The sequence below is a fragment of the Ursus americanus genome, chromosome 8 (genome assembly GCF_024610735.1).
Source record: "Ursus americanus isolate L20-20 chromosome 8, mUrsAme1.1.p, whole genome shotgun sequence".
NCBI classification, from domain to species: Eukaryota; Metazoa; Chordata; class Mammalia; order Carnivora; family Ursidae; genus Ursus; species Ursus americanus.
The window spans coordinates 80,152,874-80,179,474 of NC_142134.1; the positions used below are offsets into that span (position 1 = coordinate 80,152,874).

At 48.7% G+C, this 26,601-nt stretch overlaps 1 protein-coding gene across 4 annotated transcripts in view; it reads right to left on the reverse strand.

The window, feature by feature from the left end:
• AFAP1 (actin filament associated protein 1) overlaps window positions 1-26,601 on the reverse strand; it is a 150,880-nt gene that overhangs the window by 95,191 nt on the left and 29,088 nt on the right. For 2 of the 4 annotated variants that reach the window (XM_045777083.2, XM_045777080.2), the window contains exon 2: window positions 23,533-23,581. The exons of the other annotated variants lie outside the window; for them this stretch is intronic. The gene's annotated coding sequence lies outside the window, so the exon portion shown is untranslated. The remainder of the gene's footprint in view (window positions 1-23,532; window positions 23,582-26,601) is intronic. 4 annotated transcript variants of the gene reach the window in all.

Below are 26,601 nucleotides of genomic sequence, written 5' to 3' on the forward strand. Positions count from 1 at the left end.
AAGAGACTCTGGATAAAAATCAAGCTGGTTGTGAACAAAGTTTTCAGCGTGATATTGAGAGCACAGTATTTCTATTCCATTCGCGCCAGTTCACTTTAATTCAGGAGTAAGCTGTGACACTCCAACGTGCTCAAGACACTGGTCAAAGCTGAAAGCAAGCCCGAAGCCCAAGGGTTCATGATCGAGAGCGGCAGATACACATTAGGACCCCCGATCCGTTAGTCTGTGAAAGGGAGAGTCACAGAGCGTCTTCAAAAAGGTGGCATCGGTGAGTCTCGGTCTCTGCAAAGGTGATTGTGACGGTGGCACTCAGGAGGACCTGGCATAGAGGGGCTGGCACAGGAAGAGGCACACCGGGCAGGGGAATGGTACAACGATAGCCATAGGAGGAGGGAAAAGGAAAACGCAAGTCTGCCTGTGCATGAACTAGATTTTAAGTATTTGCTAAAAACCACCTCAGTGCCCAGTACTTGGGTATCTAAGTGTGGGGGGTACAATAAAGAAAACCGACATGATCTCTTACACTCACGTTAGAGAGACAAACAAACAGCTTACAAGTAAATAAAAGCAGCCAGAGAGGAGGATAGACGCTATGAAGGAAGCATCTAGTCAACCATTTTATGTCAAATTTTCTAGCTCCAAACCCCTACTTCATTTCCGAGGTCCTCTACCCTTAGGAATGGGTCTATGTAACTGGAATCTGAAGTTTTGGAAAAAAAAAAAAAAGAAGAACGCTTCTGTATTCACAATGGTCAGAAGATGGAAACCACCCCAGTGTCCGTGGATGGACGAGCAGATGGACAAAGTGTGGTCCGTTCATACAACAGAACACTCTCAGCCCCACAAAGGAACGAAACCCTGACACACACATAGCTCGGTGACACTATGCTAAGTAAAGTGAGCCAGGACCAAAGGACACCTCGACAAGGTCTTCAGGGTAGTCGGATCCCTAGACACAGAGTGTAGATGGTGGGAGCCAGGGGCTGGGGGACGGACGAAAGGGGAGTTAGTGTTTAATGGGTGCAGGGCTTCAGTTTAGGAAGATGGGAAAGTTCTGGGGATGGAGGGTAGTGACGTGCAACAGTGTGAATGTGCTTAATGCCACTGAATTCTATACTTAAAAATGGTTAAAATGGTAAATTTTATTGCAATTTTTAAAATTTATTGAGGTGCAATATTACATATGTTATATATATATATAATATTAAAATTATTATTTTATTTTCAGGTCTACTACACAGTTTGTAAATGAATGAATGAGTGAGGAAGAATGGCTCCACGTCCCGTGCTCATAAAGCATCCGAGCGCCCCCCGAGTGGAGTGCAGCCATGTCCGGCAGTGAACCCCTGTGAGTGAGGCCTCAGCGTCCTCACAGAGGCACCACCTTCCACACCCCGCCTGTGTTTCTGGGCCGCCCAATCCAGCCGCTGCTCCTCCTTTTCAGAACATTCCCGCGTTCCTGCCTCCAGCTTGGCTCAAGTGTTCTGAAAGAGGCCTGCCTTAGCACTCAACTTCTCTGCCAACCGAGATTTCTGTGGGTAAAACCAAGTGCCACCTCCCTCTGCAAACCCTCCTAGACCAACTCAGAGGAGGGTGGACGCCCTGGTCTGTTTCCCCTGCCAGTTTCTCTACAAAATCATCAGCTTCTCACTAGCAATGAACAATTGAAAAGTGAAAGAACAAGAAAAACTAGTTCCATGTGTAATGGCATTAAAATACATGAAATACCCACCGAGTTTAACAAAATACATGAAAGATCTATACACTGACACCTATGATATGTTGCTGAGAACATGTATGAAGATCCAAATAAAAGGAGAGATGCCATATTCACAGATTAGAAGATTCTGGACTGTCAATATACTCATTGTCCCCCCAAATTATTCTAGAGACTCAACATAATCCATTCAAGGATTTCCATTCAATCTATTCCCAGCAGTGGTTTTTGCAAAAAGAAAAATAAAAAAAGGTTGATTCTAAAATATATGAGAATGAAACAAACAAGAATAGATGCACGGGGAGAGAAAAGGCAACGTTGGGGGACCTCGCCGAGCTTCAAGACTTAGTAGAAGGCTACAACAACCAATCCCAGGCAGCACGGGCGTTAGGACGGGTAGTGAAACAGAGCTGAGTCCGGAAATAAGCCCCCACACAAATGGCCAACTTAGTTTTGACAAAGATGCCAAGACACCTCAACGGAGTCTTCTTTGTCTGAGGGCGCTGAGCAAGTGGGTAGGGAAAAGTGAACTTGACCCCTTGCACCACACCATATACAAAAATGAACTCAAACGGATCAGAGACCTGAATATAACAAGACCACCAAACATCTAGAAGAAAATGTGGGAGCGATTATTTGTGACTTTGGAGTAGCCCAAGGTTTCTTAGGATAGCACGAAGTACCAATGTAACATTTAAAAATTAATAAACTGGGCTTTTTGAAAGAACTCACTAGGAAAATATTTGCAATGCACACGTCTGACAAAGCACTTACATCTATACGATGAACACTGAGGACGTACAAACGACCTCACCAAAAAACCAAGCAAAGGACTCAGACACTTCGCACGTAGGAAAAGACACAAATGGCCGAGACGCACAGAACGACGTGCTGGTGTCATTAGTCATCAGGGTTAAGCAGCTTGAAATCATGAGGAGACACGCCTCTACCTGCCGCACAATGACCAGATTTTAAGGCTGATAACATCAGGCTCTGACGAAACCGCAAGCAAGCAGTGCCCTCCTACCTTCCCAGTGGGGGGGAGCCTCCGTGGCACCAGCCACCTCGGAGAACAGTCTGACTCCTTCTTGTAAAGTGAAATGCACATTTACCACGTGGTCCAGTAACTCCACTCCCGGGTATTTAACCAGGAGAAATCACTGCACGTTTGTGTCCGCACAAACACGTCAGCAGCTTCACTCGCAACAGCCAGAAACTGCACACAACCTAAAGGACCTCTAGCAAATACGGGATATACAAATTATGATGTAGTCACACAATGGGATATCTCCTCCCAATAACAAGAAACAAACCACCCACATGCGTAACTTGTGCAAGCAGCATAAAATGGCACACTGTATGATCCTGTTTTTATGAAATTCCAGAACCAGCAAAGCTAATGTACAGTGAGAGAGCGCAGATGGGGGGTGCCCTGGTCTGAGCAGGCAATGGACATGTCCCGTTGGATTCACAGGACGCGGATTCTGGGGGCCGAAGCTGACCACGTTAGAGGCAGACAGTTCAAGGTCAGGGAGAAAACCCTACCTAGTCAAGTCAAAGTCGAGTCGAACAGGAGACACTCTGTATATTGTATCTGATAAGGCCAGACAATGCCATTTTGAGAAAATCTAGGTAAACAGGATTTTTTAAATGTTTTTTTATTAAATTATGTTAGTCACCATACAGTACATCCCTGGTTTCTGATGTAAAGTTCGATGATTCATTAGTTGCTTATAACACCCAGTGCACCATGCAGTACGTGCCCTCCTTACTACCCATCACCAGTCTATCCCATTCCCCCACCCCCCTTTCCTCTGAAGCCCTCAGTTTGTTTCTCAGAGTCCATAGTCTCTCATGCTTCATTCCCCCTTCTGATTACCCCCTCTTTCTTTATCCCTTTCTTCCCCTACCGATCATCCTAGTTCTTATGTTCCATAGATGAGAGAAATCATATGATAGTTGTCTTTCTCTGCTTGACTTATTTCACTTAGCATTATCTCCTCCAGTGCCCTCCATGTTGCAGCAAATGTTGATTTTAAGAAAAGATTTTGCCACATCACAGCAGACGGGATAAGAACATTCGACTGGCTTGGCACATCAGGGGCTAATTCTGCTTTTATAAGGAAGAAAGCGGGGTTCCTAAATCACAGGCACAGAGAATCAGAAAGCTCCAGGGAATGAGTGCTCTTCATTACCATAAAGCGGCACTGCATTTTTATTCATGAATGGGTTCTTCTTCTCATCAAAGGAAGGAATAAAAACAAACAAAAGGGGAAAGAAAGGCAGACTGAACTTGTAAACTGGGTCTCATTCAAACAACCAGAGGCTACACTGAAGCCAATGGAGTTGGGAGGGGCTCATGGCCCACAAGGCTGGAGAGGACAGGAGCAAACTGCACCCGGACCAGCTCTGCCCTCTCCCAGGGTGGACAGGATCCCGCTGAAGCACAAAGCCTTCCAGCGGGCTAGGTCAAGGCTCAGGGAAAAGCACCGCAGAGCTAGCTGACGCCCTCTCCACCAAGCACGAAGAGGCCGCGTGTGGCCCTGGTCCCCACGGCCCAGCAGGGGAGGAAGGGAGGGCCAGGACAGGTGCATGGGGCTGGGCGCCTGCCTCCCACTCCAGCTGCTGCCTCCTCACCGGGCCCTAAGGAGCACAGCCCACCCTCTCCGGGCACATTCGTCTTCCTGCTGATCGAGTTCTCTCTTCATGAGGGAGGCTCCCAAGTCGAGGCAATCTAGAGCAGTCTAACAGCTAACACTAGATTTCATGAATGCAGACCCTGAAGCTCAGGGAGGAACGGGACCTTCGGACCAAGGCCACAGAAAGGGCTAACAGGCAAGTCTGCGTGCCCAGAAGGTGCTTTCTCCGGCCCGACACCGCCTCTAAAACCCTCGGGGACAGTGCTAATTCAGGGCACGAGAGAGGCCCTGGCACCATCTCCGAATGGAGAAACATCGCTTTAAAAGAAACACCGAGGCCTCTCAGCACAGAATGAAAGATGAGCCGGCAGCCTGCGCAGCGGCCCCCAGCTGCCGGGTGGGAGAGCCGAGAGCTCTGCAGATGTCCACAGTCACTGCTGGGACAGCAGCTTTGTGGGGGAGGAAGCAGTGAGCGATTCCAGAGTGGGAAAGCTGCTCACAGACTCAACTCCCATGGGAGAGGGAGGCCCATGGCCATTAGGATACGCCCCCCATGGTACGATACCCCGTTTCCAGTAACTGAGACAATGGATGTTCTCTATTACACTCCCAGCGCCATTATATGCACCTATGCAGCCTGAGTCATTGGAGACGGCGGCTTTGGGTCGGGCGGATGGAGGGAGGCAGGGCCCTCAGACTTCAGACTTGCCCAGTGGGCCAAGCTCGCTCACCTCCGACAAACTCAGAAGTGGCCCTCCCCACATCTGAGCTTTTCCTCACGTTGGTTCTGAAGATCCAGAAAGACAGTGCATTTCAGGTTACTCCCGCGGCCCAGCCAGCTGTGCCCAAACCCCAGACCTCAGCCAGAAGCGGAAAGGGAGGAAGGGTCACACATGACTAAGGGGAAGGAAAGCAGCCTCCTTGAGATGGCAGGGGCAGGAGGACAGCATCAAGGCACATGGCCTGACAAAGATCAAACAGAATCCAGTAACCAGTGAGAGCTTTAAACCCACGCCGTCATCCCTGCCTCTCCTATCGTGCTGGGGAGACTGAGGCACAAGACAGCAAGGCAGTGCGCCCAGTCACTCTCCGAGGGGGCAGAAACTTCTGCTCGTATTTTTTTAGCTAGTCTACAACTTCTGACGCCACTCCCCAGGAGTGGGCCGGACAGCCCCTTTCTGTCAGGAAGACAGCACTCGGTGACGAGTCTACAAGATGCCCATCAAAGCACAGCTGTATTCTCAGCAATCAAGCTCTGTCATTATACTTTGTTAAACAGCTGCAGAGAAAAGCATTTTCCAAGTGCTTCCTCTCTGTCCTCCAGACCAGAACCCCCCGTATCAGAGCTTCTGAAACTTCCAGGGGAATATTCCTGGGGGGTGCTTATTAAAATGCGGATTCTGAATCAGCAGGTAAGGGGCCCTGAGGGTCTGCCTTCCTAACAAGCTCCCAGGGGATGTGATGCTGCTGGTCCCCGGAGCCCTGACCCACAGAGTCTGACAGACCAAGTGGACGGGCTGACTGGCAACAAGGCTTCTTGAAGAAACAGTGACCGTCCTGCTCGCCATGAAGCACCCTCCCACCCACAGCACACAACCTCGGGGGTCCCCAGGGACCTTTCAGTGCAAGCTGGGTCCAGACCACCAGTGAGGTCGTCAGGAGAGGGGACAGATGAATAATAACGTTGTCCCCAAAGACATGCTTGGCCTCTGGCTAATGTTCTCCAAACAGGTTTAACCAGATCTAAAAGGTCTTGGTACCAGGCTTCAAACTGCTGTCTCATCCATCTCAGTGGGAGGCGAAGGACAGCGGTGGCCCCATCTGGCCCGAAGCCTAGGTCTGGAAGCATGGTTTTGGTGGCACGCAGGCACGCCCATTCACTGGCTGGCCACAGCGCTTTCGTGCTCCAGCAGTGGACTAGAATACCTACCACAGAAGCCGAAAGCTTAAGATCTTCGCCACCTCGTAAGTTTGCTCGCCTCTATTCTGGGGGTCCAGGGAAACAAAGTCTAGAAAGGCAAGCCTGAAGGCCAAGAGCCAGCATCCAATGCCAACAGAGGCAGTCGGGACAGGCCCAGGTCTTGGAAGGCAAGTCTGCTAAAAGCTGAAGCGCAGTTAGAAACGGGAGGCCAAACCCGCTCCTCGGGCTCACCATCCTCCGACTCGTATGGACCCGGCCTTACAGGGACACAGAGTGCGCATGGCCCGAGCCGCCCCCCCACTGCTGCTCGGCATGTACATGAGTCTGCACGGACTCCGGAGGGGAGGGCCCACCAGCGGAGCAGCTGACAGTAGGCCTCGGGTGTCACGGTGGAGTGCCACGGCCGGGGCTCTGCTTCCATCCAGGGCCTCCTGAGAGCGGAACAAGAAGCGTCTCTGGGGCTCCTGATAGCAGGCACAGAACCAGGGCTCAGACGGCACAGGGAGCGTGGGGCTGACGGGCTTGTCTCCGGGGAAGGCAGGCTGAAAGGCCTTCTGTCGCTCTGCCCCCGCTGCCCCCTTCCGGCAGATGGGGCCCCCACCATGCCCATGTGGACGGGGAGGGCCGGTGGGCACCGAGGGCTGGGTAACATATGTCCGTGTGTCAGTGGAAGCCAATTAAAGAGGATGGCTGGCCTCCCGTTAGCTTCTCAGGGCTTAGAGCGTCCACGCTCACAGAACAGACGAGACTCGGCTTCCCCAAAGAATGTGATGATGGACTTGTGCTCAGACATCGAACGGGCACAGACTCTGGAGCTGAAGCAACTGGGTTGAAATCCTGTCCCTGTACTTCCTAGCTGGGGCCTCGAGGACACAGCCAGGTCACTACCCTCTCTCCGGAAAAGGACAATGACAGAGCTCATCAACATGTTTCTTCTTAAATGTCCTCATGTGAGGAACTTAGCACAGGATACATCCTCAATAGATGGTGAGGTTACCCTCATCGTCATCAGTATAATTCTTCGTAGAAAACTTTCTGTCTAGTATAATCTCTGCTTTAAAGAGTAATTACAGGGCGCCTGGGTGGCTCAGTCGTTAAGCATCTGCCTTCGGCTCAGGGCCTGATCCTGGCGTTCTGGGATCGACCCCCACATCAGGCTCCTCCACTGGGAGCCTGCTTCTTCCTCTCCCACTCCCCTGCTTGTGTTCCCTCTCTCGTTGGCTGTCTCTCTCTCTGTCAAATAAATAAAATCTTTTTAAAAAATTAAAGAAAAATAATAAAGAGTAGTTACAAGGATTAAATGATACGTAACTTGCTAGAACAGAGCATCATCTCACAAAGTGGGGCCCTTGGTTTGGAGAAACCAAACCAAATCTCTCCTGTATATTTCATGAGACACCCCCCCAAACCTGGTGAGAACCCGTCTTCCAAACAAGTCACTAACATTATTTGAATACCGATGTAATCTGCAGAAGAGATGCTATCATTTCAGAGGAGAAAATGAGCCCCCTGCCGAAGGGTGACTCCCTCCCTCAAAGACACAAGGCTCCCACGTGACAGGCCAGTGTCTTCTCAGTAACAACAGGTACCTGGCAGGAATGCCAGCTAGCCATTCTAGCAAGCACCAGCTCAAGAGTCCGTGCTTCAAGAAAGCAGAAAACTATTCTGTCACTTCATCATTTCTGGGTGAAAGTGTGTGTCCCTCTCAGAAGTACTTCTTGATCCAGAGGGCCCTATTTCCATAGAGAAAATGTCCCTTGTAATGTCCAAAATACAGCATGAGCCACAACAAAGAGATTTTTAATACATATTTAGTTTCCCAGCTAAAGGGTGTTAATCTGCTCCCCCGGATAAGGATCCAGAGGTGATGAAATAAACTAAGTACTGCTCACACCGTCATGACGAACCATCTAGAACAAACCTAACTTCATCAGCCAGCTCCCTCCAAAGAGAGGTCTACACCATCCCCCAAATCCCTTCCTTCCCACTCAGTCAGGCTCCCTCATCGCGTTGCCCCCTCCTCTGACCGGCTCCTGTACCATCAGTGACATCTGCCCTCACTTCACCGATGGGGCAGCGTCTGACCATACCCCCATCATGCGCCCCTCTGGACACAGTTTCTCCGCATGCCTCCCATTCCTCTTCCTTCCCTCTGCTGTTCCCGCTCATCTTCTTGGACCCAGGGCTTTTTCCTCCTAATTACACTCATCCCTGGGAGATTTCCTCCAGCTCCATGACTCCCCCACCATTTATACAGTAATCTCCCCTAAATTCCCATCTGCAGTTGAGACCCCATCCACACTTCCAGCTGCCCTCTGTGGGAAAACAGAGTGAATCTAGTCTTCCTGAGGAATGCTGGAGAGATGGAGAGATGGGGTCCCATGTGGGAGACACCCCGGGGGCAGGCGACAGGGCTGGTGACAAAGAGCTGTGAAAGCAAAGGCCAGGGGACACAGATGGCACATTACGAGAAACAGGACGTGGGGGTGAGCTCCGTGTGCCTACAGATGAAAGCCAGCTGCTTCCACCAACGCTGCAGACTGTGTAACACAGGCAGGCGCAGCCCCGTGCACACGAGCTGGAGACACCTTACACCTTTGCGGCTCTTTCCTTACGAATAGAATCGGCTAATTCTAGCTCTCTGAATTACTCACGTTCTTTCAGGTCTTGCAGTTTGCTCTTTCCCCTCAATGCTCCAGGGCCTCTGTGCTTGGGCCTCAGTCTTATCTCTACAACCGGCTTTTGATTCCCTCTGCCAAAACCCACTCCTCCCGGTCTTCCCCATCTCTGTAATGGCATCGCTAGTCTTCCAGCCACTCAGGCCAAAATCCCTGAAGCCTGTTATCCAACCTGTCAGCAAATCTTACAGGGTCTCCTTTCGAAACACAGCAGTCGGACCACTTCTCACCTCTCTTATCATTTCCCACCAGGCCCAACCACTGTGTTCTCCAGCCCCGACTGCTGTGAGGGCGCCCAACCAACCTCTCCTCTGCCACTTCTTCACCTCAGCCCTGCAATCCAGCCTCCACTCCCAACAGTTTGGTAATGAATGAACGAATGAATGAATGAGTGAATGAATAAACACACACACGTACACACACACACAGTGAGAGACAGGGAGGGAGAGTGGAAGTACTGATGTTGTAAAATGTTTGGGGAATCAGTGAAGGGCGTACAGGAGTTCTTTGTACTACTTTTGTGACATTTCCCTATGTCTGTGTGATTTCAAATGAAAGTTGAGGAACAAAACACACTCCCTCCCTCTGTGAGTCCATTCTGTCTCCCCCCCATGCCCCCAGCCATGGGGACTCCTCCTTCAGCCCATCTAGTTTCCATGAAAGGTAGAGAGTCCTTGTGCATCTTTTATCTTACGGTGCTGGGGAATGGGAATGTCAAAATAATGGGTACACAGCCCGTGGCATGTCCTTCGAGACCTCTCCATTAAATGGGAAGGACAGACATACAAAGCATCGTGACGAGTGCTCTGGCAGGGGCGCAGAGCTAGGGGAACAAGCTGCTCGGGGAGGAGGCACAGGAGCTCAGCCTTGCACCCTGCAGGCACCCCAGTACAGCACTCCCAAACTCTGCTAGTTCAGCACCCCCGTCTGCCGCAGGCCATCCTGGGGGATGGCTCCCCTAGGGGCTGGTCCCAGGGGCCGGTGGAGCAGCTGGTATAGCACACATACGTATCGTGCTCAGTCAACCGTGGCTGAGCGAATGAGGAGCTCAAGAACAGCTTGTCCCTCAACACTCAAGAATACAAAACGAGATGATATGCAAATCATGCTTTTCTTGTTGCAAGCGAGGCCAGGTTCACAAACCATCCTTCGCTAAGAAGGCGGAAGTCAAGCATTCTTTACCGCTAAGCACAATGAACATTGCCAGTGCCGGAGAAAATCCCACCGTCATCATATACACGCACAGCTCATAAGGCTCAGCCTCTCCGCCATCCCCGGGTCCTGATAAAACAAGGTTTGGAAAACCCTGGAATTTCTGATGGTGGCTTCCAACCCCAGGAGCCTCCAAAGCAGGAATGAGGAAGGCAGGCCCACTGGGGACAACTGGTAACTGGGAGGTAAATAGGAAGGGGCAGTGGGCTGGGAAAGTGCTGGAAGCAAACATGGCAAATAGGGACCAGCCTGGTAGTGGCCTCCTGGGGGGATGGGGCTTTGGAAAGAAAACGTGTGTAGGGATGGGTGCGAAGGGGCGTGTTAGGGGTGGCGCGCGCGCGCAGGAGGGCTCAAGGAAACATCACCAAGAGTCTGCCTGGGAGGTGGAACAGTGACTAATACACAACGTGGCCGACAGCACCTGGCTGTGTTCCGCTTACTCGTGGTTTAAGCGGATGCAAACGCACATCACTCGCTCACGCCCGAACCACAGCAAACACCTCCAGCAGCCCTGCCGGGAGAACGGCTCACCTACACCCTGGCCAGGAGCGAAACGGCCGCTATCCAGTGGACACGGAGTGAATCCTGACTGCCTGCAGCCCACAAGAACGCCATCCCTGGCGCTTCCAGTGATCCCTGAAGCCCCCAGAAACCTGTAATGCTGCCAGGAGGGCCCGTAAAGGCGGCGCCACACCCTGGAGCGCCTCCCATGCTGCCCGTGCAAACCATCTCCGTTCCAGGTTACTTAGCAAACTGTCCTTCTAGTGTCTCTCTGGGCCAGACTTGGACACTCTTTTCCACAGCCTCGACTCTAAAACAAGGACCTCAGGAGAGCCGCGTGCTGCTGGCCACGTGCGGATGCTGGAAAGCCAGCACACCCCCGAACAAGCCGGAGTGTGCGCTGGTGGCGGCAGGACTCCGTCTCTGCCCGTGAGGCCCTGCCCCTGTCCCCCACCCTCCTGCTTCCTCTACGTGGCCTCCAACCAAGCTAGCCTTGCAAAATAAACACACGGCAATACACCGCATGGAATTTGCTTCCGAAAGCGTCTTGCAACCCACAAGAAACTGTAAGAATGACTTTTAAAACGACACAAGTGAAAACCTCAAAAATGTGGACACGTGGTCACGTGTGGATTCAGGGGCGCCACGACAGAGTGACAGCGCAGTGATTCACCGACACCAGAAGAGAAGGTTGGAACAAATCTCGGCAGGCATCAGAGGAAGCAGGAGCTCCAGGTCAGAGGCAGAGGTCAAGAAAGGGCATGGTTGGGAAGCTGTGGTGAAGGGGTGGCCTCGTCCCTGGGCTGTGACTTCCCTACCCCAGACTGCGCCGACAGCACCCTGTACCGGCAAGAACACTTCCGTGGCGCATGCGGCTCGAGGACTATGCTACCAGGGACAACATCATCACGGAAGAGGAGGAACATCATGGTGGGAGTTGGAACATGATTACAAGACAAGTTCATAAGCAAAACATGGGAGGCAGCCCCGCGTCCGCCGGCGCCTAGCAGGGAGACGGACAGCATGTCTGTTACACCCTCACCTCCCTGCTCTGCTGTCACTCCACATCAAGTCCCTGACTTCCCTCTGACCCCAAATTTTAGGAATCACATATTTTTCCATGGCTTTCCACCCATGATTAAAATACACAGAGCTCCCGATGTGCTCACTGGATCCAGACTGAGACCGGGAGCTTCCGGAGCGCGCAGGGCGGCTGGCGGCTGGCAGCATTAGAAACACAAAGGACAGAGACGCGCCGGCCCTGGAAGTGAGGGCTGGGACGCCGGGTGTGGGGCGCACATCCCGGGACGCTGCAGGGTTGAGCAGCACCAACAGTAACAGAGTTAAAGTGGCCAGAACATCAGTGGAGAACGGGCCGCAATCCCTCTGTTCTGTGACAGAGGCTGAAATTCAGCTGCTGCTACTCTGACTCTCAGAAGAGGCACAGCAAACCGCCAGGGAAAGCCACCAGAGAACAAAAGCCTGGAAAGACCGGCTCACAGGGTGCCCATCCCCATCCCCCCTCGCAGGGGACACGGAGACTCTACCCAAACAGGGTTGCCTGAGTATCGGCGCGGCAGGCCCCTCCCCCAGAACACAGAAGGCAGGCTGAAAAATCAAGAAGCCCACAACCCGGGCACCTGGGTGGCGCAGTCATTGAGCGCCTGTCTCTGGCTTAGGGCGTGATCCCGGCGTTCCGGAAAGGAGTCCCTCATCGGGCTCCTCTGCTGGGAGCCTGCTTCTTCCTCTCCTACTCCCCTGCTTCTGTTCCCGTTCTTGCTGACTCTCTCTCTCTCTCTCTCTCAGATAAATAAATAAATATAATCTTTAAAGAAGAAGCCCACATCCCTAAGATCCCTATAAAACAAGGGGCACGGCCTGGGACCCAGTCAATAATTTGGGCTCTGGACAACCCCGCAACCTCTCCTCATCAGAATGACAAGAAGGAGAAGCCCCCGCCCCAGCAAAGAAAAGACAGTGAGTCTGTGGCCTCTGCCACAGAAATAATGGATATGGATGTAACCAAAGTATCAGAAATGGAATTCAGAGTAACGATGGTCAAAATGATGAGTAGAATTGAAAAAACTATTAACGAAAAGGTTACTGAGAATATAGAATCCCTAAGGACAGAAATGAGACCGAATCTGACAGAAATTAAAAATTCTATGAGCCAAATGCAGGTAAAACTAGAGGCTCTGACAGCCAGGGTCACAGAAGCAGAGGAACGGGTTAGTGAATTGGAGGATGGGTTAATAGAGGAAAAAAACAAAATAGAAGCTGCTCTTAAAAAAATCCAAGCCCACGAATGTAGGTTACGGGAGATTACTGACTCAATGAAACAATCCAATGTTAGAATCATCGGCATCCCCGAGGGGGTGGAGAAAAACAGAGGTCTAGAAGAAATATTTGAACAAATTGTAGCTGAAACTTCCCTAATCTAGCAAGGGAAACAAACATTCGTGTCCAAGAGGCAGAGAGGACCCCTCCCAAGCTCAACCACGACAAACCTACACCACGTCACGTCATAGTGCATTTCGCAAATATTAGATCCAAGGATACAGTATTGAAAGCGGCCAGGGCAAAGAAATTTCTCACGTACCAAGGCAAAGGCATCAGAATTACGTCAGACCTGTCTACACAGACCTGGAATGAGAGAAAGGGTTGGGGGAGCATATTTAAAGCTCTTTCAGAGAAAAACATGCAGCCAAGGATCCTTTATCCAGCAAGGCTGTCATTCAGAATTGATGGAGAAATAAAGACGCTTCAGACTCACCAGTCACTAACCAATTTCGTAACTACAAAACCAGCCCTACAGGAGATATTACGGGGGGTTCTATAAAAGTAAAAAGTCCCCAAGAGTGATACAGAACAGAAAGTCACAGCCAATACAAACAAAGACTTTACTGGCAACATGGCATCATTAAAATCATATCTCTCAGTATTCAGTCTTAATGTGAATGGCTTAAATGCTCCCATAAATGCCACAGGGTTGCAGATTGGATAAAAAGAAATGACCCATCTATTTGCTGTCTACAAGAGACTCACTTCGAACCCAAAGATGCATTCAGACTGAGAGTAAGGGGATGGAGTACCATCTTTCACGCAAATGGACCTCAAAAGAAAGCTGGGGTAGCAATTCTCATATCAGATAAATTGGATTTTAAACTACAGACTATAGTTAGAGACGCAGAAGGGCACTATATTATTCTTAAAGGAAGTATTCAACAAGTGGATATGACAATTATAAATATATATGCCCCCAACAGGGGAGCAGCAAGATACACAAGCCAACTCTTAACCAGAATAAAGAGACATATAAATAAAAATACATTAATAGTAGGGGACCTCAACACTCCACTATCAGAAATAGACAGAACACCCTGGCAAAAACTAAGCAAAGAATCAAAGGCTTTGAATGCCATGCTCGACGAGTTGGACCTCATAGATATATATAGAACACTACACCCCAGAACCAAAGAATACTCATTCTATTCTAATGCCCATGGAACATTCTCAAGAATAGACCATGTTCTGGGACACAAAACAGGTCTCAACCGATATCAAAAGATTGAAATTATCCCCTGCATATTCTCAGACCACAACGCTCTGAAATTGGAACTCAACCACAAGGAAAAATTTGGAAGAAACTCAAACACTTGGAGACTAAGAACCATCCTGCTCAGGAATGACTCGATTAACCAGGAAATCAAAAATCAAATTAAACAATTTATGGAGACAATTGAGAATGAAAATACAACAGTCCAAAACCTATGGGATACTGCAAAGGCAATCCTAAGGGGGAAATACATAGCCATCCAAGCCTCACTCAAAAGAACAGAAAAATCTAAAATGCAGTTTTTATATTCTCACCTCAAGAAGCTGGAACAGCAACAGAGGGACAGGCCTAATCCACGCATGAGGAAGCAGTTGACCAAAATTAGAGCTGAAATCAATCAAGCAGAAACCAGAAGTACACTAGAGCAGATCAACAGGACTAGAAGCTGGTTCTTTGAGAGAATCAATAAAATTGACAGACCACTGGCAAGACTTATCCAAAAGAAAAGAGAAAGGACCCAGATTATTAAAATTATGAATGAAAAAGGAGAGGTCATGACGAACACCATTGAAATTGGAAGGATTATTAGAAATTTTTATCAACAGCTATATGCCAATAAACTAAGCAATCTGGAAGAGATGGAATCCTTCCTGGAAACCTATAAACTACCAAGATTGAAACAGGAAGAAATTGATTTCTTAAACAGGACTATTAATTATGAAGAAATTGAGTCAGTGATAAACAACCTTCCAAATAACAAAACTCCAGGCCCGGGCGGTTTTCCTGGGGAATTCTACCAAACATTCAAAGAAGAAATAATACCTATTCTCCTAAAGCTATTTCAAAAAATAGAAACAGAAGGAAAGCTACCAAACTCATTCTATGAGGCCAATACTACCTTGATCCCCAAACCAGGCAAAGACCCCCTCAAAAAGGAGAATTACAGACCGATCTCCCTAATGAATATGGACGCCAAAATCCTCAACAAGATACTTGCTAATAGAATCCAACAGTACATTAAAAGGATTATCCATCACGATCAAGTGGGATTCATACCTGGGATGCAAGCGTAGTTCAATATTCGCAAATCAATCAGCGTGATACATCATATCAACAAGAAAAGACTCAGGAACCATATGATCCTGTCAATCGATGCCGAAAAAGCATTTGACAAAATACAGCATCCTTTCCTGATTAAAACCCTTCAGAGTGTAGGAATAGAAGGTACATTTCTCAATCTCATAAAAGCCATCTATGAAAAGCCTACTGCAAATATTATTCTCAATGGGGAAAAGCTGGAAGCCTTTCCCTTAAGATCAGGAACTCGACAAGGATGCCCACTCTCGCCACTATTATTCAACATAGTACTAGAAGTCCTTGCAACAGCAATCAGACGACAAAAAGGGATCAAAGTTATTCAAATCGGCAAAGAAGAAGTCAAAACGTCTCTCTTCGCAGATGACATGATACTCTATATGGAAAACCCAAAAGAAGCCACTCCCAAACTATTAGAAGTTATAAAGCAATTCAGTAACGTGGCGGGATACAAAATCAATGCTCAGAAATCAGTTGCATTTCTATACACGAATAACGAGACCGAAGAAAGAGAAATTAGGGAATCCATCCCATTTACAATAGCACCAAAAACCTTACGTTACCTTGGAATTAACTTAACCAGAGACGTAAAGGACCTATATTCTAGAAACTATAAATCACTCTTGAAAGACATTGAGGAAGACATAAAAAGATGGAAAGATATTCCAAGCTCATGGATCGGAAGAATTAACATAGTTAAAATGTCCGTGCTACCCAGAGCAATCTACACTTTCAATGCTATCCCGATCAAAATACCGAGGACATTTTTCAAAGAACTGGAACAAATAGTCCTTAAATTTGTATGGAAACAGAAAAGGCCCCGAATCTCCAAGGAACTGTTGAAAAGGAAAAACAAAGCTGGGGGCATCACAATGCCGGATTTCGAGCTGTACTACAAAGCTGTGATCACAAAGACAGCATGGTACTGGCACAAAAACAGACACAGACCAATGGAACAGAATGGAGAGCCCAGAAATGGACCCTCGGCTCTTTGGGCAACTAATATTTGATAAAGCAGGAAAAAACATCCGGTGGGAAAAAGACAGTCTCTTCAATAAATGGTGCTGGGAAAATTGGACAGCTACATGCAAAAGAATGAAACTTGACCACTATCTCACACCATACACAAAAATAAACTCCAAATGGATGAAAGACCTCGATGTGAGACAGGAATCCATCAAAATTCTAGAGGAGAACATAGGCAGCAACCTCTACAACATCGGTCAAAGCAACCTTTTTCATGACACATCCCCAAAGGCAAGAGAAACAAAAGATAAAATGAATTTATGGGACTTCATCAAGATTAAAAGTTTCTGCACAGCCAAGGAAACAGTCAGAAAAACTAAGAGGCAGCCCACGGAATGGGAGAAGATATTTGCAAATGACACTACAGATAAAGGACTGGTATCCAAGATCTACAAAGAACTTCTCAAACTCAATACACGAGAAACAAATAAACAAATCAAAAAATGGGCAGAAGATATGAACAGACACTTTTCCAATGAAGACATACAAATGGCTAACAGACACATGAAAAAATGTTCAAAATCATTAGCCATCAAGGAAATTCAAATCAAAACCACACTGAGATACCACCTTACGCCAGTTAGAATGGCAAAAATAGACAAGGCAAGAAACAACAATTGTTGGAGAGGATGTGGAGAAAGGGGATCCCTCCTACATTGCTGGTGGGAATGCAAGTTGGTACAGCCACTCTGGAAAACAGTGTGGAGGTCCCTTAAAAAGTTAAAAATTGAGCTACCCTATGATCCAGCCATTGCACTACTGGGTGTTTACCCCAAAGATACAGACGTAGTGAAGAGAAGGGCCATATGCACCCCAATGTTCATAGCAGCAGTGTCCACAATAGCTAAATCGTGGAAGGAGCCGAGATGCCCTTCAACAGATGACTGGATTAAGAAGTTGTGGTCCATATATACAATGGAATATTACTCAGCTATCAGAAAGAACGAGTTCTCAACATTTGCTACAACATGGACGGGACTGGAGGAGATAATGCTAAGTGAAATAAGTCAAGCAGAGAAAGACAACTATCATATGATTTCTCTCATCTATGGAACATAAGAACTAGGATGATCAGTAGGGGAAGAAAGGGATAAAGAAGGGGGGGTAATCAGAAGGGGGAATGAAACATGAGAGACTATGGACTATGAGAAACAAACTGAGGGCCTCAGAGGGGAGGGGGGTGGGGGAATGGGATAGACCGGTGATGGATGGTAAGGAGGGCACGTACTGCACGGTGCACTGGGTGTTATACACAACTAATGAATCATCGAGCCTTACATTGGAAACCGGGGATGTACTGTATGGTAACTAACATAATATAATAAAAAATCATAAAAAAAAATTAAAAAAAATAAAATACACAGAGCATCCTGACAGAGAGCTCTGTCCTGCCGTCACTTTGACCTCCGGTTTTGCAGAACGACACGCTTTTGGTACTGCTCAACGACCAGACCGCAGCACTGGCAAGGTTAACCCTCCATGGGACAGCAGGTAGCGACCCCCCTCTTCTGCCCACGGTCCCATGCAGCCTTGGGAAAGCTTTGGCGGGGGCCACTCCCTCTGCAGAGAGCCCAGAGGAGGGGGGACAGGTAGGGAAGGTAGGCAGGAGGACAGGTGTGCAGACTGTGAGGGGAAAGGCAGGGAGCATGCCCTCCGTGGAAGTACCTTCGGATTTTATAAAGGGAGGAGAGAGGGGCTGGGCCAGTTCTATGGCTGCATTTCTATACGGATGTAAAATCTGAATTCAGACAAAATAAAAGTGTATCTCTTTACATAAGTGTACACTCCGGGCTCAGTGTCACTCATTTAGAAAATCAGTTAGAAAGAATTCACATTTAGATCATGCAGAAGATGAGGCTGTGTCCTAAGGCCCACAGCCTTGTGCAAACGAAGTGCCAGGGCCTGTGCCATGGGACACACCTCTTCTGCACATCCGTGAATAATATACTAAATTACCTGCTGAAGAAGACCTTAATTAGCTCATGTAGCCTCGAGATACAGGTTTGAAAGACCTGAAATACAAAGAGAAGACAGCCTTCCGATAGCTCTGCTTCAGAATCATGGAGGGTGCGAATAGCCCATCAGGATTTCAGAACCACCCTCGGTCCGTCCTCACTGACTGCAGGAGAGCAATCCTCTGGCACCCAGCGCGAGAGCGAGCCCAGCTGGCGAGGGGACAGAGCACCGTCAGTTCTCTGTGGGCTCAGCCAGTCCCGGGTCCCGACGTAATGTGCGGAAGCAAAGAGCTGTCTGTGACCAAACATCTGAACACTTACCCCACCTCGCCATCTGCTGCTCCTGTCATTTGAATTTAAAATTAATGAGACCACCATTAGAGGGGAGAGCTGGGGCCTGCATCTGCTCTTCTAAAGTAATGGGTACTGACTGGCCACGTGACGGTTAAAGCTGTAGCGTGGGTAGGAGTCCAAAGTGCTTCAATTCTAGGCTGAGAATAAAGTAAAAAATTGCAATCCTCTATGTGACTTCCCCCTTCTTCTAAAGTCACCATTCCCCAAACTCCTTCGATTGTCTTGTTTTATAAAACTTATGAGAAAACGTAAGGCACTGTGAAACTTAAAGCTATTGTAAAAATCACCACTTGCTCTTGGTATAAGACTGGGTTTAAGCTGCTGGGTTTTTTCTCTTCGCCTGTGGCACTGGGTACGTTTTCTCCCCCATGCCTGCATATTCCGAGTCAAGGAAGACAGTGTGAGCAGGAGAGGGTGGTGAGGTTAGCAGTTGAAAGGCTCTGGGAATGACACAGGTAGGCTCTGGTCCCGCTCTATCCAGGTGATGCTGGGCAGCTCGCTTTCTTGGGCCTCAGGCTGTATATTCTATCTGCAGCAGGATAAAAGCCCGTGGCACGTGTGCATGCACACAGACACACAGACACACACCTGGGACAGTGTGAAACGCTGTGACCACCTACTAATCTCCCAAGGAAGTGGTCTGTACATTGCAACTCAAGACCCACACCTTCTTCCAGATTAAGTATTTGGGCTGACGAGACATCCCACAGCGACCCGTGTGGCTTCACTGCCTACAGTCCCCCACTCCCGCTCACTCGACTTCTCCCACAGGCATTTTTCTTGACACGGCAGAGGGGGGAAGAGCAGCCGTCTCACCCCGCCTGTTCACTCAACAAATTCTAATCGTGCCGGGGTTGGGGGTAGAGCGGTGACTCGAGACAATAACCTGGCCTCCTGGGAGCCCACGTGTGTGTCAGTGTGAACAGACAAACCGAAACACACACTAGGGACTGACAGATGCTAGAGAACCGTGCCGCAGAGAAGAGGAGAAAGAACGTCTCCACCAGACCTGTGGTGAGCTAACGTTGTGACAGGTCAACAGGGAATAGGACAGACGGTGACAAAAGCCTCTGTAAAGTGACACTGTCCTCCCTCCATTCTTCTCTCCTCATAATGGAAAAAGAAGCGGGGGAGGGGGGGCATAAAACTGTTTTAAGATGGTTTCAGATTTCAGATGTCTGGCCATCAATCCCTGCATTGCAAGGAAAAGTCGATGAACCATATGGCCGACGGTTGACTGTTTTTAAGAGCGACTCTTAAATATGGGCCAATGTGTTTGTTTATGTGACCACTTGGGGCCCGCGCGCATGCAAACCATACTCACGGAACTGTCCATATTTTGCCGGATTTGCCAGCTTGCCACAAACAGCCTTCCACGCCTTTTCTGTTTATAAATAGCAGAAACACCCAGATATGCAAATCAAGGCAAGCTGTGCCTGCCGTCTGCTGCTGCCGCAACAACGGGCCAAATCAACACAGCGCACGGCACACCGGGGCTGTCAGGCTGTCCCACGGGTAGATTCCTCGACCGGCCTGCTTTCTTGAAGGTGGCAAGGAACAGAGGAGGAGCCCACTCTCCGCACAGGACAGACCACGCTGGGTTCTCTGGATGCGTTCTGCTTCACGCATGCACCTGCCCCTCACCGTAGCCCCACGGCTTTCCTGTTGCTGCGTGCCTGGGAAGGCTCCCCTGGCCCTGCAACAGGAACGTGCTACGGCTCCCACCACACACGGGAGGAACAAGGAGCTGCCAGGACTGCACGCTAATCACACAGCCCCATTCACAATCGGAGTCTCCTGATGCCCAAAATAATGCTCTTCCACACACTGTTGAGCCAGAGCTGAATTCAAGTTCTTTCTACTAAGACAACGGCCCGGAGGTATTTATACAACAGACACCATGATGGCCTGTAAGCATTCTCTTTCTACTAAAACGTTGAAGTAATAACATTTATTATGCACTCGGGAGGTGCCGGGCTCTGAGTTTTCTCTCACTGAACCCTCGTGATAAGCCTATAAAATTGGTACCGTCCCACTCCCCAGCCGAGGCGCGGAAAGGCTGAATCGCTAGTCCATGGTCACGGGTTATTTCACACTTTTTTCAAACTTTCAAAAGTAAATATTGCTTTCATTACAAATGTTATTAAAGCATACACATAATTAAGATGTACTCAACAATAAAATAGCAAAAATTAAAATTCAGATTTATGCAAAAACAGTGAAATTCTCCCTCCACTCTAACCTCCGATCCCAGCCCCTCCTCTGAGGCAACCCGCGCTACTGGCATGTTAGCGGCCTCCAGAGCGCTGCCACGCGTGCGGAAACAAGTGCGCCATACACACAGGGGAGATACCAGACATCGCCCCAGGGACTCGAAGGCGCAGCGACTGCACCCCCATCCTCCATGACTCACCTTCCCTACCACCTCCTATAAACAGTCAAGGTGAAGGGTCAGCTTGTCACACAAGCACAGCTCCGGCCGCCAGCTCCCCTTCCCCACCCCGTCACTGTGGCCGCACGTGCACTGCCATATTTTCTGCCAGTGGCCGGAAAGACCTGGCAGTAGCCGTGGTAGACACAAACGTGCCACGTGGTCGAGTCCTCGCCGAGGAGGGACTCAGCACACAGGGACAGAGTCCTTCCGTGCCTCTGTGCCCCTGCTACCACCTCATGTGGCTTCTGCAATCACAGGGGCTTAGTTGGCTCAGTAAGGTTTGCACATTCTGAGTCTTTTTACAGTTCATGAGAAATACATGGACACATCCGGGTGGAGATATTCACACCCTTACTGCTAGTGATAAACAGATAGAGGCCCCTCATTGCCACTCTCCCCCACAGAACAGCTGCTGCTGTCCCCGTCATCCGCAGGATGTCGCAGCATCCTTCCCACGGCCAGTATCAATTCCAGTGCCCACATCGGGGCCTTCCTTTAAGGATGCACCTCGTCGATGGGCAACAGCAGTCATGCTTCCCGCGTAAGGAAAGCCCACTTCTTCAGCGCATACCATGCCAGAGGCCGGGGGTGGGTACGGTGGAGTGAGGATACAAGGGTTTTCCCTGGGAGGTCACTATCCCAGCCCAGAACAGTCACAAAATATCTGGGCAAAGGACGGAAACTCTCAATCTAAAAGACATTAATAGGCAGGTCAGAAAAGAAAATTAATCATTCAAACCTCACTAATAACTGAAAATGCAAATTAAGGGGCGCCTGGGTGGTTCAGTTGGTTAAGCGTCTACCTTCAGCTCAGGTCATGATCCCGGGGTCCTGGGATTGAGCCCCATGTTGGGGTCCCTGCTTAGCAGGGAGCCTGCTTCTCCCTCTGCCCCTCCCCCACCCTGCTCGTGCTCTCTCTCAAATAAATAAATAAATCTTTTTAAAAAATGCAACTTAAAATGATACCATCTATTATTTATCCAATTGAAGAACTGCCTTGACTGGTAATAGTTAGGATTGCTGAGGACTCGGTGAGGCGGCTGAACCGTGCCAGCGGACACCCCCTCTCTGAAGAAGAGTTGAACGGCGTCTGCCACGATCACCCACAGCACCCTGCCCTCTCTCACGCCCCCTCCCCCAAGAACTACCTGCGCTGAGATGCACACTGAGTTCTGCAAACAAGGGTTTCGTTACCTACAATAGCACCGTAAACTGTAAAACCCAAACACCCGACATTACAGAAAACACGTAAGGTGTAACTGAAGTAGAAATTGTGTTTTGAAAGAATATTTCATGATGCGACAAAATGCTCATTTATATTTGTGGGATAAAAACAGAGATCTCAGACAGATGCAATACCTATTTAATTTTTTTTTTAATTTTTATGCTTAGAAAAAGAAAAGGAATAGGCCTTAGTCAAGGGTCTCCGAGACCTGCCCCCCTAGCCCCGAGGCTCAATGACTGGCCAGGAGGACCCAGCGCACAGGCATACTCATAGCTAGACTTATCACGGCGAGAAGACGCAAAGCACAGTCAGCAACAGGGGAAGGCGTGAGGTGCAGATGACACTGGGTGGGAGTCTCCGGGGTCCTCTCCCTCAGAGTTACACAGGATAGAGCACCCGTGAAGTGCTGTCGCCAGGAAGCTCTTAGAGACCCAGCAACAGGGGTTCCACTGGGGGCTGGGCACACAGGCCCTCTTGGCCTGGCGTGTACCAAGGTTCCAGACTCCTGGGAGGAGAGCAGGTCTGCAGGCACAAACTTGCTGTTTGCACAACGAGCTCAGGCTCAGTGAGCCACTCTTATCAGTCAGGGTGGTGGGAACCGTCCCGACATCAAAGTTCCAGACACCAGCCAAGGGCCAAGCTTGCAAGTAGGCCTCCCAGAGGACAGCAGTCTCTGGTCTGCTGTGATAATGCTTTTCTGCACAAGGCCCAAACGTTCATAGTGCTGATGTGAGACTTACTTTCTTCTTTATCGTCTCTTACTTCCAAACGCTTCCCAATGAACATGTATTTCCTTTACAAGCGGGGAGTGTGTTACACGCTTTTAAAAGCTCTGTTTGGCTTGTTTTGCCTACATGACGTCAATTTTCAGATTACATACAGGGGAATTCTGATATTCATAAATGCCATTAAGAAGGCACATGCCAGGGAGAGAGCAGAGCGGGGCTGGCGAGCACGTGGGAGAGCCACCGTGGGATGGGCGGTCCTGGGTGAAGAGCAGGGACCCAAACTGCACCTGTGTCCTCAGGATTTCCAGCTTTACCCCCAACCAAACAAGCCAGATAGGCAGACTTCACATCTGACGTGGTTATGAGCAGGCACTATCTGGGTTTTAACGCCTAGATCTCTATTCTAAGCACCCCCAGCAGACAGCGCCATGGCTCTTGTCAACACAGTTTAATCTTTAATGCCACTGAATTAGAAGATCATGAAATCTTACCTGGGCTTCCTTCTGATGACCCTCACCAAAGAAAGAATTTCAGAAGAATCTGAAAGTTAAAACAACAACAACACGTATGAACTGAAGATATGTAACCCAGGACTCAATCCCTGACTCTACGACCTCATTTCCTTATGCGGAAAAGGGGAGGGAAACACTGCCCGCCTCACAATTGTAAGGGTTAGGTGAGAAAACAGATGTATGAGAATTTTAATGATAAGAGGCTAATATCAGAAACCCTTTCATATAATCATTTCACAAATTTGCCTACTATATGCCAGCTATCGGGTCGGGCCTGGGGAATACAGTGGTAAATAAAACAGACAGCCCGACAGAGCTCAGAGGGCACACAGCTCACTGGAGGAAGAAACTGTGAGTGAGGTATGGGGATGACAGGAGGTAGCCTTTAAGCGGGGGCTCAGAGATGGCCTCTGGGACTGAGGCTTGGCTTGCAACCCCAAAACTACTGCACGAGAGCTCTGTGACCTCAGGCAAGCCGCTTCAGTTTCCCTGGGCCTCAGTTTCCTTATCTGTAAGATAAGGATCCAAATCGTAGGACTACAATCCTCCTGGGGCTGTAACGAGAATTTTAATGAGTTCACATCTGTGACATTCTCAGAACCATGCCTGGCCACAGAAAACACTTCAACTGCAGAGACAATTTTTATAAGACAAATACATAAATTTTAGGGACTTTGAGAAGATGTAAACGAGACCCTAATCTGTACATGGCGAGATGAGCCAAATTCTCCCTGACCAAATGCTCCTCTCTTCCCCTCAGCAAGTCTAGTGAACTTATTCCCAGGAAATTAAGGCCTACGTGCTACATCACGGCGGCATTAAAAGTGTGCCAAATGCATACATGACTAAGTTAAACATGTTTCCCAAATAATTACGTATGTTTCCAAAAACATGTATAGGCTTGACATTTTCCAAAATTTAAAAGCACAAAGCACTTTCACATACACTACCTCACTGACTCTGGCAAAAACCCCTTGACAGAAGCCTAACAGGGCAGGGCATTCAGCGGCCCTGTGTGGCCTGTCCACAGTCCGAGAGCCAGTCAGCGGGAAGAAAACAGACCGAAGCAGAGTCTCTGCTTGTTAACACGGTTCTTTTCCCTCCGCACCGTAACGTGTACATACCCGCTTAGCTTCTAAAACTTTACAGAAATCCCAATGTAGACACTTGACATAGCATTTGAGAATTTCCATGATGCACACACGCATCTTGTTCTCTGGCTTTGAGAATGCTTTGCGGTCCTTCGGCCGAGGAGGCAGGAACCGGACTGCGTTCCCCCAGCCGAAAGCGGAGTGTTTGCTTCTCAGCAGGGAATCTTTGGGGTTAAACGAACAGGAGATCATTCCACAAAATTACTGTTACACTTCTCAAAAAGGAAGTGTGACTTTCATATAAAAATCTATTCTATTTGGGAGAAAGGTCCACAAAAGCCACAAAAGGATAATACAGTCATACAACAACAATTAAATTCATCTGTCACACAGAGAAACCCCAAAGCCCTCGGGCACACAGCTGCTTTCTGAGCTGAAATTAAACTCCAACTGAGAAACAGGTCAACTCTCTAAAATATTCTTTTGCAAACATCTTAAGAAAAAATTCCTTTAGCTTGCTCGTCATTTTCCAGATGCAATACCTCTCTGCTGGCCTTACTTGAATTTCGGCAGCCGTTCACCACGGCCCAGACACCAAGCCAGCCATTGTGGTGACAAGACAGACGGATATGACATGGCCATACCCTCGAAGGAGCTCACACCGGGGAAATGAAGGCCGTGCAATCACAGTCTTAAAACAGCACACTGATTGCTATCACCTATTTCAGCTTTGGCTCTAACTAGCTTGAATTAAAAAAGAAAAAAGAACCCAGCACACACAGCACATCCCATTTCTAGAAGGAAGCAATCAGATCTGAACATTAAGTGGAGCTGAGAGTGTGGGGGACAGGCAGGGGAGGTCCCTGTAGTGCGAGAGCTCGTTCACAGGGGTTAACACATGTACCGCATGGAGGCAGAGAAGGCCCCCAAGCACAGGGACAGCCTGGAGGCTTCAGCAATGCCCGGGCATTTGGAGAAAGTAACAGAGGGCAAGGAATCTAAAGGCTCCAAATTGAACAGAAATGCCCCACAAGCTCCTCTCCAAATGGGTGAGGGGTTTATAGGAGGCTGAACGTAGCACTGTCCGAATCAGAGCATGGAGCCCTAGTGGGGCGTCGAGGAAGACACAGGGCCACTAGGGCCCCTAACTCCTTGGTTATGCCTCTTCTTTATTTTTTATTTTTTTAATTGAGGTGTAATTGACACATCGCATTATGAGAGTTTCGGGTATACAGCATAATGATCTGATATTTGTATATATGGCCAGTGATCACCACATTAAATCTAGTCAACTTCCCTTACCGCACAGTCACAAGATTTCCTTTCCTTGTGATGAGATGTTCTAAGATCTATTCTCTTAGCAGCTCTCAAACATGCAAAACAGTATCATTAACTAAGGTCACCATGCCTGAGAGCCCTTGGTTAAGTCCCTGATCTTCTGTGAGCCCCAGTAAAATCACCAGAGAAATAAGAGATGTGAAAACCCACCCGCCTTTTGCACAGAACTGCTGAGAGGATAAAATGACATAATGGATTTTAAACTTCTTCATGAACCATGAAGCAAAACACAAATGTAAGAAGTCACTACCACCATTGATAACAACCATGTAAAACTGAGTTTTATAACACACCTTCCTCCCACCTTGTCCCGACCAAGAGCACCGTGACTGCAGACAATCTAGCTGGGCAACCCCACAGTCCAGGGGCTCAGGACAGCTCAGGATCTGAGTTGTATCATTCCTCCAAGGGGTCGGGAAGCTCTCTGAGAGAGAGAACCAAACCAACGTACAAGACCACACTTTCTCGGATGGGTCTGAGGTCATCCAAACTCTCAGCACAGCTAAGCCACCCGGGTGTTGTCCCCTGCTAAACTCAGGAGCTGGGGTCTGTACATTACCACAGCAGAGGCTAAAAGGCATTCAATGTCACATGATGATAGTAAATATCCTGGGCCTAA